The sequence below is a fragment of the Erinaceus europaeus genome, chromosome 1 (assembly GCF_950295315.1).
Source record: "Erinaceus europaeus chromosome 1, mEriEur2.1, whole genome shotgun sequence".
Taxonomy (NCBI): domain Eukaryota; kingdom Metazoa; phylum Chordata; class Mammalia; order Eulipotyphla; family Erinaceidae; genus Erinaceus; species Erinaceus europaeus.
Window position 1 is genome coordinate 156,281,217 of NC_080162.1, and position 14,158 is coordinate 156,295,374.

A 14,158-nucleotide genomic window follows, 5' to 3' on the forward strand; every position below is an offset into this window, starting at 1 on the left:
TTACTCGGGTGAGACCTTTCCTTTTATAGTACACTCTAATTTCATCTCAGGTAGTTCACTTTCTAACAAAGTCCCATAACCTAGATATACACCAGTTTCTGTGAGAGAGAGCTTATGTGCACACGTATCCATAAACTACTGCAAAATATAGACCTGAAAGCAGAAGTACACTAGAGTTTGCAGTGAGTACCTCCCTAACACTTCCTCTCCACTATTCCAAGCTTGGGATCCATGATTGCTCAACAAATTGTTTGGCTTCATATGTTAACTCTCTTTTCAATCACCAGGTTCCAGATGCCACCAGGATGCTGGCTAGGCTTCCCTGGATTGAAGACCCCACCAATGTGTCCTGGAGCTCAGCTTCCCCAGAGACACACCTTACTAGGGAAAGAGAGAGGCAGACTGGGAGTATGGACCGACCAGTCAACGCCCATGTTCAGCGGGGAAGCAATTACAGAAGCCAGACCTTCTACCTTCTGCAACCCTCAACGACCCTGGGTCCATGCTCCCAGAGGGGTAGAGAATGGGAAAGCTATCATGGGAGGGGATGGGTTATGGGGATTGGGTGGTGGGAATTGTGTGGAGTTGTACCCCTCCTACCTTATGTTTTTGTTCATTAATCCTTTCTTAAATAAAAAATTTAAAAAAAAAAAAGAATTAGCATAAGCTTTCAGTCATGTTTATGCTCCTGTACATACAATGGCATCAACCTCACTAATTTTATCTTTTTATTTATTTATAAAAAGGAAATACTGACAAAACCATAGGATAAGAGAGGTACAACTCCACAAAATTCCCACCACCAGAACTCCCTATCTCATCCCCTCCCTTGATAAATTTCCTATTCTTTAACCCTCTGGGAATATGGAACCAAGGTCACTGTGGGATGCAGAAGGTGGAAGGTCTGGCTTCTGTAATTGCTTCCCCGCTGAACATAAGCGTTGACAGGTCGATCCATACTCCCAGCCTGCCTCTCTCTTTGCCTAGTGGGGCAGGGCTCTGGGGAAGCAGAGCTACAGGACACATTTGTGGGGTTGTTTGTCCAGGGAAATCTGTTTGGCATCATGTTAGCATCTGGAACCTGGTGGCTGAAAAGAAAGTTAACATACAAAGCCAAACAAATTGTTGACTAATCATGAACCTAAAGGCTGGAATAGTGCAGATGACGAGTTGGAGGGGTCTCCATTTTGTAGATAGCTAGTAGGCATATTTTAGTTATATTCCAAAGGGCCTGTGACTATACTAGTTTCTTCTTTTTTATATATTTTTTAATTTGTCTGCAATAGGTTTACAGTAAAACAGAATTTTTAAAATAATTTGTTTCAACTTTTAACTAATTAGTTTTTCCACACATAGGATAACATACTTGGGATTTTTCTTTTGTATTTATGAAACCTCATTATCCAGAATTCAAAAGCCTTCATTTAGCCTGATATAAGTTCATGAATATTTCATCAAAAACTGAGATCTTGCAATGAAATGCTTTGTAATTCTTTCAATGGTCACAGTAAAGAATGTTCATGGATTAAAGCCATAGTTAATGTTGGTAAACTACTGAAGCTATTAGTATATTTTTACTTCAGAACATATATTACAAAAGCCTACTGAAGATTAACAGTGACTGAGATACTTTCTATCATTTTAAGGAGCATCAGTAACTGCCCAATAACTCACACCCATGTCAAAATGTATTTGTTAAAAGGTCAACAAATACAGCATCTGAATACTAGTTCACAGATAATAACTATCAAATCCTGAAGCAATATTGAGAAATGTATTTATGCTCTAGAAGCCATGTATCTAAGCATCATCAAATGACAGACTAAACTGAAAACAAATTTCTCAACATGTAGTTCGATGCAGCTGTATATAGAGTGATTGCTATGTATTGAGAACCATGCTACAGTTTTTATTCCCTGGTGTCCTGGAAACATCTATAAAGAATGCTGAAGTTTAATTGGATGCCCTCTCCCTAACACATTTGAATAGAAACATAAGGATTGCAATTATAAGGATATTTCCAAATAGACAGCTGGTGTTTATTATTTATGGTTATTAGTTTTTAATGAATATTATTCTGTAAGCATAGCAAAAACCAATACTGTCAATTCCCATTGAATGAATGACTTCCTTGTGCACAAATTGTAGTGATCACCATCAACCCACTTATTCATTCAGAAGTGTTTTTGAGCATATTGTGTATACTAAGATAATCACACTGATTAATAAGATCAAGTTTTTAATCTTATGAAATCTAGTGATCAAGTAAATTAATAGCATAATGATATAGTATCCAGTAAGAAACAATGTAATACAAAATAAAGATGATATATCAAATTATATATGCAGATATAGATATATAACAAATATTCACCTAGTATACCCCACGCCTAATAAAAACACAACAATTTAAAAAGATATATGCACATTTGTCACAGCTTTACATGTGATATCCAAGAACTGGTATCAACCTAGTGCCCATAGACAGTGCAGTTGTCCCATACCATGGGAAACTCATATCCTTTCAGCTTATTGTCGCAAGGTTAATGGAGTCTTTAGGGACTTTGCAGCTGTTTTCTTGACTATCGTACATTGGCTATTTGATTTCTGCACTTCTTTTTTAAATATTTATTTATTTATTCCCTTTTTTTGTCCTTGTTTTATTGTTGTAGTTATTATTGTTGTTATTGATGTTGTCATTGTTGGATAGAACAGAGAGAAATGGAGAGAGGAGGGGAAAACAGAGAAATGGAAAGAAAGATGAGACACCTGCAGACATGCCTCACTGCCTGTGAAGTGACTCCCCTGCAAGTGAAAAGCCAAGGTCTGGAACTGGGATCCTTACACAGGTCCTTGCGCTTTGTGCCACATGCGCTTAACCAGCTGCACTACCACCTGACTCCCGATTTCTGCATTTCTTAACTTAGTAGACGTAGTTGACTACTCATTGCTACTGATATAATAGAAGATGCCATGTCTTTAGACCTCTGATGCTTTCTTGCCAGTAAGATCTGGGAACCTCAGACTTCTATACCTCACACAGAGAGGCCCTGTCCAGACTGGCAGAACCATCATCATTAGACATTTCAGCACACTTGGAACAATTACTCAAACTACACTTTCAGCTTGTGTGCCCTTCAAAATAAAACTTTTCCATCCTGACTCCTGACTGAGTTCTATAGCACAGGCAGTGCTGAGAAAAACTCATCCTCTTCCTTAACCAGTGTACTAACCACTACTTGTGTGTTTCTTCCTTTTCTTTATATAGATCAGCCTGGCTGAGAAATCTCTTTGTCTGCACATGATGAGGAGCCCAGAAAGAGAATGCCAGGTAGCAAGAGGTGATCAGGAATAGCAATCTTCCTGACACCTGGGGAAGGACAGGTCCTACGTATACTCCACTAGTAATAAGGTGCCTCTCTGAACCTCTTTTCTTTGCCTTCCCCCTCCTGTCCCTGCCCCTAATTGCTAACAGCAGTATCAAAACTCTGTAGTATCTGTGCATGCTGCCCTCTGCATATAGCCACTGTCCTTCTTTCTGACACCACACATCTTCTCCACAGTTCACAGACTTAAGAAAAAAAAGTGTTCAGAGCACCCAAACTCTGCATATACTATACCCATGAGAATCACATTCATTTCTTGGGGAGGTAGAGGGTTGAAGTGGGCCTGTGCTCCTCTCAGAAGCCCTGCCTGGAACTTCCTAGCACAGAAGAAATACTTCCAATTAATCTGTTGGGTCCTACCTGCCTTCAACACCTTCTATTCTCTGTCAAAGTACAGTCCTAGGAAAAAGTATCCTGTGTGCCCTTTCCTCATAGCAACCTAGTTTGTGACAAAAAGAGGGGAATGCAGGAGCAAGAGTGGTATAAGAAAAACAAAATCTTCAGGGGAAAATTTCCTCTTTTTTTAATGACTCGTTTTGTTTATTTGTTTGTTTTGCCACCAGAGTTATTACTGAGACTCTGTGTATCTTACCACTTCATTGTTCCCAGGGGTCATTCTTTGGAAACAGTTTTTCAAACAGATGGAAAGAGAGAAAGTGAGAGACAGAGACATAGAGAGGGGGGAGAAACTTGCTTCCTTGCATCAGGTTAGTGGCTTAATAGTAGAAAGCATACCTTGCATGCATGATTCCCTGAGTTATATTCCAAAACTATGGATGGTTAAGTGGTTCTGTCTCTCCCCACACCCTATATTGGTTTTTTTTAAATTTTTTATTTAAGAAAGGATTAATTAACAAAACCATAGGGTAGGAGGGGTACAACTCCACACAATTACCACCACACAATCTCTATATCCCACCCCCTCCCCTGATAGCTTTCCCATTCTCCATCCCTCTTGGGAGCATGGACCCAGGGTCATTGTGGGTTGCAGAAGGTAGAAGGTCTGGCTTCTGTAATTGCTTCTCCGCTGAACATGGGGGTTGACTGGTCAGTCCATACCCCCAGTCAGCCTCTCTCTTTCCCTAGTAGGGTGGGTCTCTGGGGAAGCTGAGCTCCAGGACACATTGGAGGGGTCTTCAGTCTAGGGAAGCCTGGCCGGCATCCTGATGACATCTGGAACCTGGTGACTGAAAAGAGAGTTAACATGCGAAGCCAATCAAATTGTTGAGCAATCATGGACCCAAAGCTTGGAATAATGGAGAGGAAGTGTTAGGGGGGTACTCACTGCAAACTCTAGTGTACTTGTACTTTCAGGTATATATTTTGCAGTAGTTTACAGATATGTGTGAACACATGCTCTCTCTCACAGAAACTGGTGTATATCTAGGTTTTGGGACTTTGTTAGAAAGTGAACCACCTGAGATGGAATTAGACTATACTATGAAAGGAAAGGTCTCACCTGAGTAATGAAGTTGAAGGGTTGTCATTCCACACGTGAAGTCTCTGGACACAGTCTGAAGTGAAGCATGTTGAGGTGGCAATCGTTGTGTTGCTTAGGATGTGATCGGAAGATGCAATATTTTTTATATGGATTGGGAGAGGCATACAGGAAAGTGGGCCCTATCCAAGGGTTCCAGGACTGGGGGAAGTAGAGGCTCTATAGTAGAGATGTGAGGTTCCTGCTGTCTTAGGGTTCAAAAAGACAATCAATAGTTAATGTTATCATCACATTATTTGGTAATTGGGTTAACTTTGAAAAGTCCTTTTGTTATGGTTTGCTGTACAGTACCCAGTATCTTGTATATAGCTGTGCTATTGGTTTCTTCTGATCTACTTGGTCTAGGCTTTTGAGAGAGTCTGCATATCAAATACACAGCCTATATATTGAAAAGATTCAGTTTGTGTTTTGAAAAACTTCAAGACATACAATTAATTTCCCCCCTCTCATATTAAGTAACTACTGATTTATACGACAACATTTTACTAGGAGTTTTCTTAAACACCATAACCACCACCAAAAGACTGTGACCCATCCTTTCCACCCACTCCCACCCCCCACTGGCCCAGGAATCTGCATGTCTACCCCTCAACACAGGGTTTTTACTTTGGTGCCCTACTTAAAATTTGGTCAGGTCCTGCTTGTAGTTTGCATTTCAATCTTACTCAACTTCTGTTAATGAGTGGGATCATCCCATACTCATCTTTAACTTTCTGACTTAGCTTACTTAACATAATTCCTTCTAGCTCTGTCCAAGATGGATCAGAGAAGGTGGGTTCATTGTTCTTGATAGCTGCATAGTATTCCGTTGTGTATATATACCACAGCTTTCTCAGCCACTCATCTGTTGTTGGGCACCTGGGTTGCTTAAAGATTTTAGCTATTATGAATTGTGCTGCTATGAACATAGGAGTACACACCTCTTTTTGGTTGGGTGTTATGGAGTCCTTGGGGTATAAGCCCAGGAGAGGAATTTCTGGGTCATATGGAATGTCCATGTCTCGCCTTCTGAGAGTTTTCCAGACTGCTCTCCACAGAGGCTGTACCAATTTACATTCCCACCAGCAATGTAAAAGGGTTCCTCTGTCCTCACAACCTCTCCAGCATTTGTTGCTGCTGTCCTTTTTGATGAATGCCATTCTAACAGGAGTGAGGTGGTATCTTAGTGTTGTCTTAATTTGCATTTCTCTGACAATCAGTGACCTAGAGCAGTTTTTCATATGTTTGTTAGCCTTTTGGATCTCCTCTGTAGTGAATGTTTTGTTCATATCCTCAGCCCATTTTTGGATGGGGTCATTTGCTTTTTTGGTGTTAAGTTTGCTGAGCTCTTTATATATTTTGGTGATTAATTTCTTGTCTGACGTATGGCATGTGAAGATCTTCTCCCATTCTGTGAGGGGTCTCTTTGTTTGTGTGATAGTTTCTTTGGATGTGCAGGAGCTTTTCAATTTGATGTAGTCCCATTGGTTTGTTTCTGCTTTAGTCTTCCTTGCAATTGGGTGTAATTCATCAAAGATGTCCTTGAGGTGTAGGTGGGAAATTGTTTTACCAATGTTTTCCTCTAAGTATTTGATTGCTTCTTCTCTGACATCCAGGACTTTGATCCATTTGGAGTTGATTATGTTTTTGGTGAGATAAAGTGGTTCAATTTCTTTCTTCTGCATGTTACAACCCAGTTTTCCCAGCACCATTTATTGAAGAGAGCCTCCTTTTTCCATTTAATCCTTTGGGCCCCCTTATCAAAGACTAGATGTCCATAGGTGTGGGGATTTATTTCTGGGCTTTCAATTCTGTTCCACTGGTCTCTGTGCCTATTTTTGTTCCAGTACCATGCTGTTTTGATGATGATGGCTTTATAATATAGTTTAAGGTCTAGGAGTGTGATGCCTCCAATTCTGTTAATTTTCTGCAAGACGGTTTTGGCATTTCTAGGTATTTTCAGGTTCCAGATAAATGATTGTAGTGTTTGTTCTATTCTCTTAAAGAAGCTTGGTGATACTTTAATGGGCATTGCATTAAATTTGTATATGGTTCTGGGGAGAATATTCATTTTGATGATATTTATTCTTCCAATCCATGTGCATGGAATATCTTTCCATTTCTTGGTATCAGTTTCTATTTCCTTGAGTAGCGACTCATAGTTTTCAGTATACAAGTCTTTCACTTCTTTGGTCAACTTTATTCCTAGGTATTTGATTGATTTTGCTGAAACAGTAAATGGGAGTGATTTCCGGATGTCTTCTTCTGCAGATTTAGTGTTTGCATAAAGAAAAGCCACTGATTTTTGTACATTGATTTTGTAGCCTGATACCTTGCTATATTGTCTAATAACTTCCAGTAGTTTTCTGCTGGATTCTTTAGGTTTTTCTATGTATACTATCATATCATCTGCAAATAGTGAGAGCTTGACTTCTTCCCTTCCAATCTGTATTCCTTTGATTCCTTTCTCTTGCCTGATTGCTATGGCAAGAACTTCCAATACTATGTTGAAGAGTAACGGTCACAATGGACAGCCCTGTCTAGTTCCCAATCTGAGAGGGAATGCTTTCAGCTTCTGTCCATTTGAGTATGATGTTGGTTGTAGGTTTGCTATATATAGACTCCACTATCTTGAGGAATTTCCTTTCTATTCCCATTTTTTGTAGAGTTTTGAGCATGAACGGGTATTGGATTTTGTCAAAGGCTTTCTCTGCATCTATTGAGATAATCATGTGGTTTTTGGCTTTGCTTTTATTGATGTGGTGAATGACATTGATTGACTTACAGATGCTGAACCAGCCTTGCATTCCTGGGATGAATCCCACTTGGTCGTGATGAACAATCTTTTTGATATGTTGCTGTATTCGGTTGGCCAAGATCTTGTTTAATATTTTGGCATCTATGTTCATCAGAGATATTGGTCTGTAGTTTTCCTTTTTTGTTCTGTCCCTATCAGCTCTTGGTATCAGGGTGATGTTGGCTTCAAAGAAGGTGGAAGGGAGTATTCCTGTTTCTTCATTCTTATGGAAAAGCTTAAGAAGTATGGGTACTAACTGTTTCCTGACAGTTTTGTAGAATTCGTTTGTGAAGCCATCTGGTCCAGGACTTTTGTTGTTGGGGAGATTCTTAATAACGGTTTCAATTTCTTTGTCTGTGATTGGTGCATTTAGATTTTGTAGTTCTTCTTGTTTTAGTTTTGGAAGGGCATATGCTTCTAGGAATTGTTCCATTTCTTCCAGATTCTCTAGCTTGGTGGCGTATAGTTCTTTATAGAAGTTTCACAGGATTCTCTGGATTTCTGTGGTGTCAGTTGTGATATCTCCTCCATCGTTTACAGTTCTATTAATTTGAGTCTTCTCTCTTTTTTGTTTGGTGAGTCTGCCTAGGGGTTTGTCAATTTTATTTAATCTTTCAAAGAACCAACATTTGGTTCTTTGATCATATGTATGGTTCTTTTATTTTCGATGTTGTTTATTTCTGCTCTAACTTTAGTGATTTTTGTCCTTCTGGTTGTATTAGGGTTCCTTTGTTCCTCTTCCTCTAAGTACTTGATGTGTGCAGTAAGGTTGTTCATTTGAGCTTTTTCTTGGTGTTTAATATGTGATTGTATGGCTATAAGTTTCCCTCTCAGTACTGCTTTAGCTGTGTCCCAAATATTTTGATAGGTTGTATCTTCATTTTCATTTGTTTCCAGGAACATTTGAATTTCCTGCTTGTGTGAATCTCTAACCCATACTTCTTAAGGAGTATGTTGTTTAGTTTCCAAATTCTGTGACTTTTAATAATTTTCTGTTTGTTGTTAAATGTCAGTTTTACTCCACTGTGGTCTGAGAAGATACTTGGGATGATTTCGATGCTCTTGAATGTATTGATGTTGTCTTTGTGGCCTAACATGTGGTCTATCCTTGAGTATGTGTTATGTGGATTTGAAAAGAAGGTGTATTCCAGTTTTTTGGAGTGAAGAACTCTGAAAATGTCCAAGAGGTCTAGTCTGTCAATCTCTTTATACAGTTCTCTTGTATCTTTGTTGGTTCTCTGCTTTGTTGATCTGTCTAAGTGTGAGAGTGGGGTTTTGAAATCTCCCACTATTATTGTATTACTATTGATGTATTTTTGAAATTCTTTCAGTAAGTGCTTGACATTTTTATATGGTCCCTCATTGGGTGCATAGATGTTAATGATTGTTAAGTCTTCTTGGCTGATTGATCCTCTAATAATTATTTAATGTCCTTGCCTATCTTTTATTACTTTATTTAATTTAAAATCTATCGTGTCTGAGATGTTCCTGCCCTTTTTTGTGGTCCGTTAGCCTGTATGATAGTTTTCCATCCTTTCACTTTAAGTCTGTGTTTATCTTCTTGTGACAGATGGGATTCTTGCAAGCAGCATATGGTTGGGTTATGTTTTCTGATCCATCCCGCCACCCTGTGCCTTTTGATGGATGAGTTTAAGCCATTGACATTTATTGATATTATGGATTTATTGTATTGTAGTGCCATTGTTCAAAAAAATTTTTTTTGTTTGTTTGCTCTGATATATTGCCAGTATTATAGTGATGTTCTTGTTTATAAGAGGTCTTTTAGAACCTCTTTCAGGGCCGGCTTGGTGATGGTTGCCTCCTTTAACTGCTGTTTTTCTAAGAAGGTTTTGATCCCTCCATCTAGTTTGAATGAAAGTCTAGCAGGATATATCCTTGGTTGAAACCCTTTTTCATTCAGGGCTCAATAGATATCTTGCCACTCCTTTCTGGCTTTTAGAGTTGGAGTGGAGAAATCTGCAGATAATCTTATGGGTTTTCCCTGGTATGTGACTTTTTGTTTCTCTCTTGCAGCCTTTAGGATCCTTTCTTTATCCTTACTTCTTCTCATTGTGACTATGATGTGTCTTGGTGTCTTCAGGTCTGGGTTGATTCTGTTTGGTACTCTCTGGGCCTCTTGAATCTTGATGTCCTTTCTGTTATTCAGGTCAGGGAAGTTTTCTTCTATTACTTCCTCTAGAATGTTTGCTTCTCCTTCCTCTCTTTCTTCCTCTGGCAGGCCAAATATACGAATGTTACTTCTTTTGATATCATCCCATATGTCTCTGCTGTTGTTTTCAGTGTCTCTCAATCTCAATCTCTTTTTGAGCTCTTTCACCTCTTTCTTCGTTTTCTCTCATCCTCTGTCTGACTAATTTTGTTTTCTGCTTCTGTTAGTCTGCTTTCCCTTGCCTCAACTTCTTTCTTCATTACAGCTATTTCAGCTTTCAGTTCTCTAATTGCCTCAAGATAATCAGTATTTTCCTTGGGGGTTTCAACTGTTGTTTCCCTAATACTGCCATTCCTTTCCTCCAATGTTGTTTTTATTTCTGTGATTAATAAGTTTATTATTGCTTGCATACTTTTCTTATCTATGGTTACTTCTGGCTGATTTGTAGTTTCTTCTGGGCTCTTGTCTTCATTCATTGGAGTAGCAGTTTTATTTGTTTTTGATCTACCCATTTTTTTGATTTATGTATTTATTTTTTTGTGCTCTGTTGTTCCTCAGTTGTTGTGTCTTGAGTACAAGCAACACTGTACTAAATACCTTTATGACAATTGCACTCACCAACCTCAGGAATTACAATAGCAACTGAAGCAAGTATTGAAGCAGTTTAATCACTATCAGTTAGCCAAACAATGTCTCTAGTCCATGAAAAAATAGTAACCAAATCCCAGTGAAGAAGAAAGAGAAAAGAAAGAAGGGATAGCAAGAATAGACAGTTATGGAAATCTACAATCCACTATATATTCTAGGGGTAACAAGAGGGGAAAGGGGACTAGAGTAAAGATACACACATAGAGAGTCCACTCTTAGTCAGATTTCTTCCCCAAAATAATTCACAAATTCAGAAAGGCAAAGAAGAAGGAAGGAAGAAGTGTATGACAAGATAAAATAAAGAAAGAAAGAAAGAAAAAGAAAAAGAAAAAAGATAAAAGAGACAAGTGAGAGAAAAGGGAAAAGATAAGAAAAAGAGCTATAATTAAAGAGCAGTGAAAGGAAAGGGTTTTTTATTACTTTATGTTTAATTTAATTTAATTTAATTTTTTAATTAGCTAGGAGGAGGAGGGAGGGGAGAGTCTGTAGAGGAGGTAGGAGTAATGAGACAAGTTCCTCCCACAATAGATAATATGCCCACTACCTAGCAATTAAAGATACACTAATAGTTAATTCTGATCAACGTAAAGGGGGGGGGAGATATGTGCCTTTATATAATATTAATAATAAAATAGGGCAGGGTAAAAAAATAAAACCCTGTCCCAGATTACCTCAAACCTTGTGATCAGAGGCAGCTGATTGTTAATAATGAGAAAAAAAAAACACCTCAGGACTAGACAAGGATAACTGAAATAGACAGTTATGTAAATCTACTATCCACTGTATATTCTAGGGGTGGCTAAAGGAGGAAGGGAAGTTGAGCAGAGACACTTGCAGTGAGAGTCCACACTGAGTCAGAATTCTTCCCCAAAATAATTCCCAAATGTGTATCAGTGAATTCAAAAAAGCACACTGTTTGGTGGTGTAGGGGCTGGGGCCTGTGGCTTTGGAAGCTGTAGGATTAAGGAAGAAAGGATGACAATAATGAGAAAAAGAGAAAAAAAATAAAGAGAGAAAAATGAAAAAGATAAGAAAAAGAACAGTCATAAAAGAGCAGTGAAAGGAAAGAGGTTTTTTTATTTATTTATTTTTAATTATTTAATTCGCTATGCGGGGTGAGGTGCGGGCTTTGGCTACTTAGAAAGAAAAATGGCCAGAGGTTTCAGAAGGGTTTCAGACTTAGAATGAATGATACTCCCTTGTGGGATAGGAATTTGGTAAAGAAGGAAGCTCAGCAGGGGAGCCTGCTAGAAGCTGGTCCCCAGGGACTGATTATGGGGGGGGGGGATGGGAAAGGGGTATGCTTAATAATTAAAAGGAAAAAAATATTCCAAAACTATGGATGGTTAAGTGGTTCTGTCTCTCCCCACACCCCATATTGTTCTTAAAAATTCCTTAAAAACAAATAGAAAAACTGAAGCCTGAATCCCTTATTTATTAAATCTAGAGTAGGAAAAATTGTTTCAGAATCTCTTCTTGGCTACCTGATGGCCACTCATAATTTTTGTCATCACTGTGGTGGACACGATATCACTTTCTCAGCTACGTCCTCCCTACTAACTCTTGACTACGGTCACAGTTCTAGGTTCTAGTAACCTTTTTCACAACTCTCTTCCTGAGTTTTCTTAGCCCTGGCACTTGAATATCGGCAGGTGAGTGATTCTCTTTTGCGGAAAGTGGCTTGTCTATTTCTGGGAGACTATTAATATCCCTGACCTGTATTCAGTCACTGACACCTCCTCCAATCATGATTATTGAACTTGCCTTCATACAGTGCAAATATTTGCTGAAGGCAGAATGATCCTCTGTTGAGAATCCCAGTATTAGCCTCTCTCTTTCCAGGTGCCTTCACTTCTGACTCCACCACAACTGACGGTGGTGAGAGCTCTATAGCTGTTTCTGGCAATGTGAGTGGGGGACACTGTGCCTGCAGGGGCTGCCTGACCAAGGGATGATGATGATCATAGCTAGTGCACCGGTCACTTTCTCATTCTCTCTCACTTCCCTCCTGAGTTTCAGCCTGAAAATTGCTCATCTCCATGCTTATCATCTCGAAACTATGATTTGCCCTAAGGAAGAAGCTTCAGACAGCATTGTTATACATGATTCAGTCAATACTAGTAGGACTACATTCTGCAAAAGTAAATAATTACCCAAATTTAAATCCATGAAATGGTGCTTTTCCAACCGATGGATACAGTCTGACCTCATATTTATGGCTGTAAGACTTGAAGAGGACCATTTCCAAATATTCTATGTTATCAAAGGCATAGGTTCCAAAGGAGTGGTTTTATTCTGTTTTTCCACTGCCTAGCTGCCTGCTGCCACTAATTCTAGATGCCTGCATGAAATGGTATGGTGGTTTAGTCATTGAATGTTTCAGGTTGGCAGTGGTATTACGTTACCTATATTCAGAAATATAGTTTGCCTACTACTCCCATAACTTAAATTAGGACACTAATTACACACATGCACATACACACAAACTATACTCATGTGCTCGGGCAATGAGAGAAGACCCCCAGGAACTCTGCACTCAACTGTATTACACTTCCAGCTCTGTTTCAGCCTCTGGGAGAATGCTCAGCTATGACCATTACACTTCTCCCCAGTCATGATCCAAATTTAGCCAAGTACTGAGAGCTGAGTGGCTAATCCATCACAATAAAGCTGAAAAAAAAATGTGGGAAGATGTTATTGTTATCTCCCAAATGCTTAGGTCTCTTTCCATGTGACTTCACTTAATCAAATATATGCTAATAAGGTAGTCTTTAATATGAATATGGAAATTCACTCTGTAGTTCCAAATTCAGGCATGTCGACAAGCCAATGAAGGGTTCTGACTAGAGATATGGTTCTTAAAATATCAGGCAGCACTGAGATCCCTAGGCCATAAAATCTGACTAATAATATAGAAACAGATTACAATGTGTTCGAACATATAATTGAAACAAAAGGGGTTATATTCAGAAGATAGAAGAGCGTAGCATGGAAGCCTATGAAAGGTATACATGGAAGCAGATACAGGAAATGTTGCAAATGAATCACACATGAAAATTTTTTTTTTTTATTACATATGGCAGGTGGAAGCCTTCTACCATGCACAATGATGTTTTAAATCACCTTCAGGACTTTCTGTGAGTGGTGAAGGATAGAATTTGGCTTCTCCCTCTCTTTGAATCTTATAAATGTAGAGGTGAGTTTGAAAGCACTTTTCAAATACAGTTATCTTCAAACTCAACCCTACATTTCTAAGATTCAAAGAGAGGGAAGCCAAATGTCTGTGATGATCCTCAAGTCATAATTTCAAGGGAGCAACTGCCTTTATCTGCTAGCCAGGCTTAGGTCTTTTGTTGGGTTTTCCTGCTTTATGTTCTCTCTCAGGAAGTCACTTCTAGCTGAGTATAAATAGAGCAATCACATTATTAGATGCTAACTATTCTTTTTTAAAAAAATATGTCTATTTATTTTCCCTTTTGTTGCCCTTGTTGTTTTATTGTTGTAGTTATTATTGTTGCTATTTTCACTGTCGTCCTTGTTGGCTAGAACAGAGAGAAATGAAGAGAGGAGGGGAAGACAGAGAGGGGGAGAGAAAGATAGACACCTGAAGACCTGCTTCACTGCCTGTGAAGTGACGACCCTGCAGGTGGGGAGCCAGGAACTGGAACCGGGATCTTTAC

The 14,158-nt window shown here is 38.9% G+C and overlaps 1 long non-coding RNA gene across 1 annotated transcript in view; it reads right to left on the reverse strand.

The window, feature by feature from the left end:
• Positions 1 to 4,361: 4,361 nt before the first annotated feature.
• LOC132540493 (uncharacterized) overlaps positions 4,362 to 14,158 on the reverse strand; it is a 1,042,170-nt gene continuing 1,032,373 nt past the window's right edge. The window contains exon 3 of the long non-coding RNA XR_009551700.1: positions 4,362 to 4,573. This is a non-coding gene — a long non-coding RNA (uncharacterized LOC132540493). The remainder of the gene's footprint in view (positions 4,574 to 14,158) is intronic.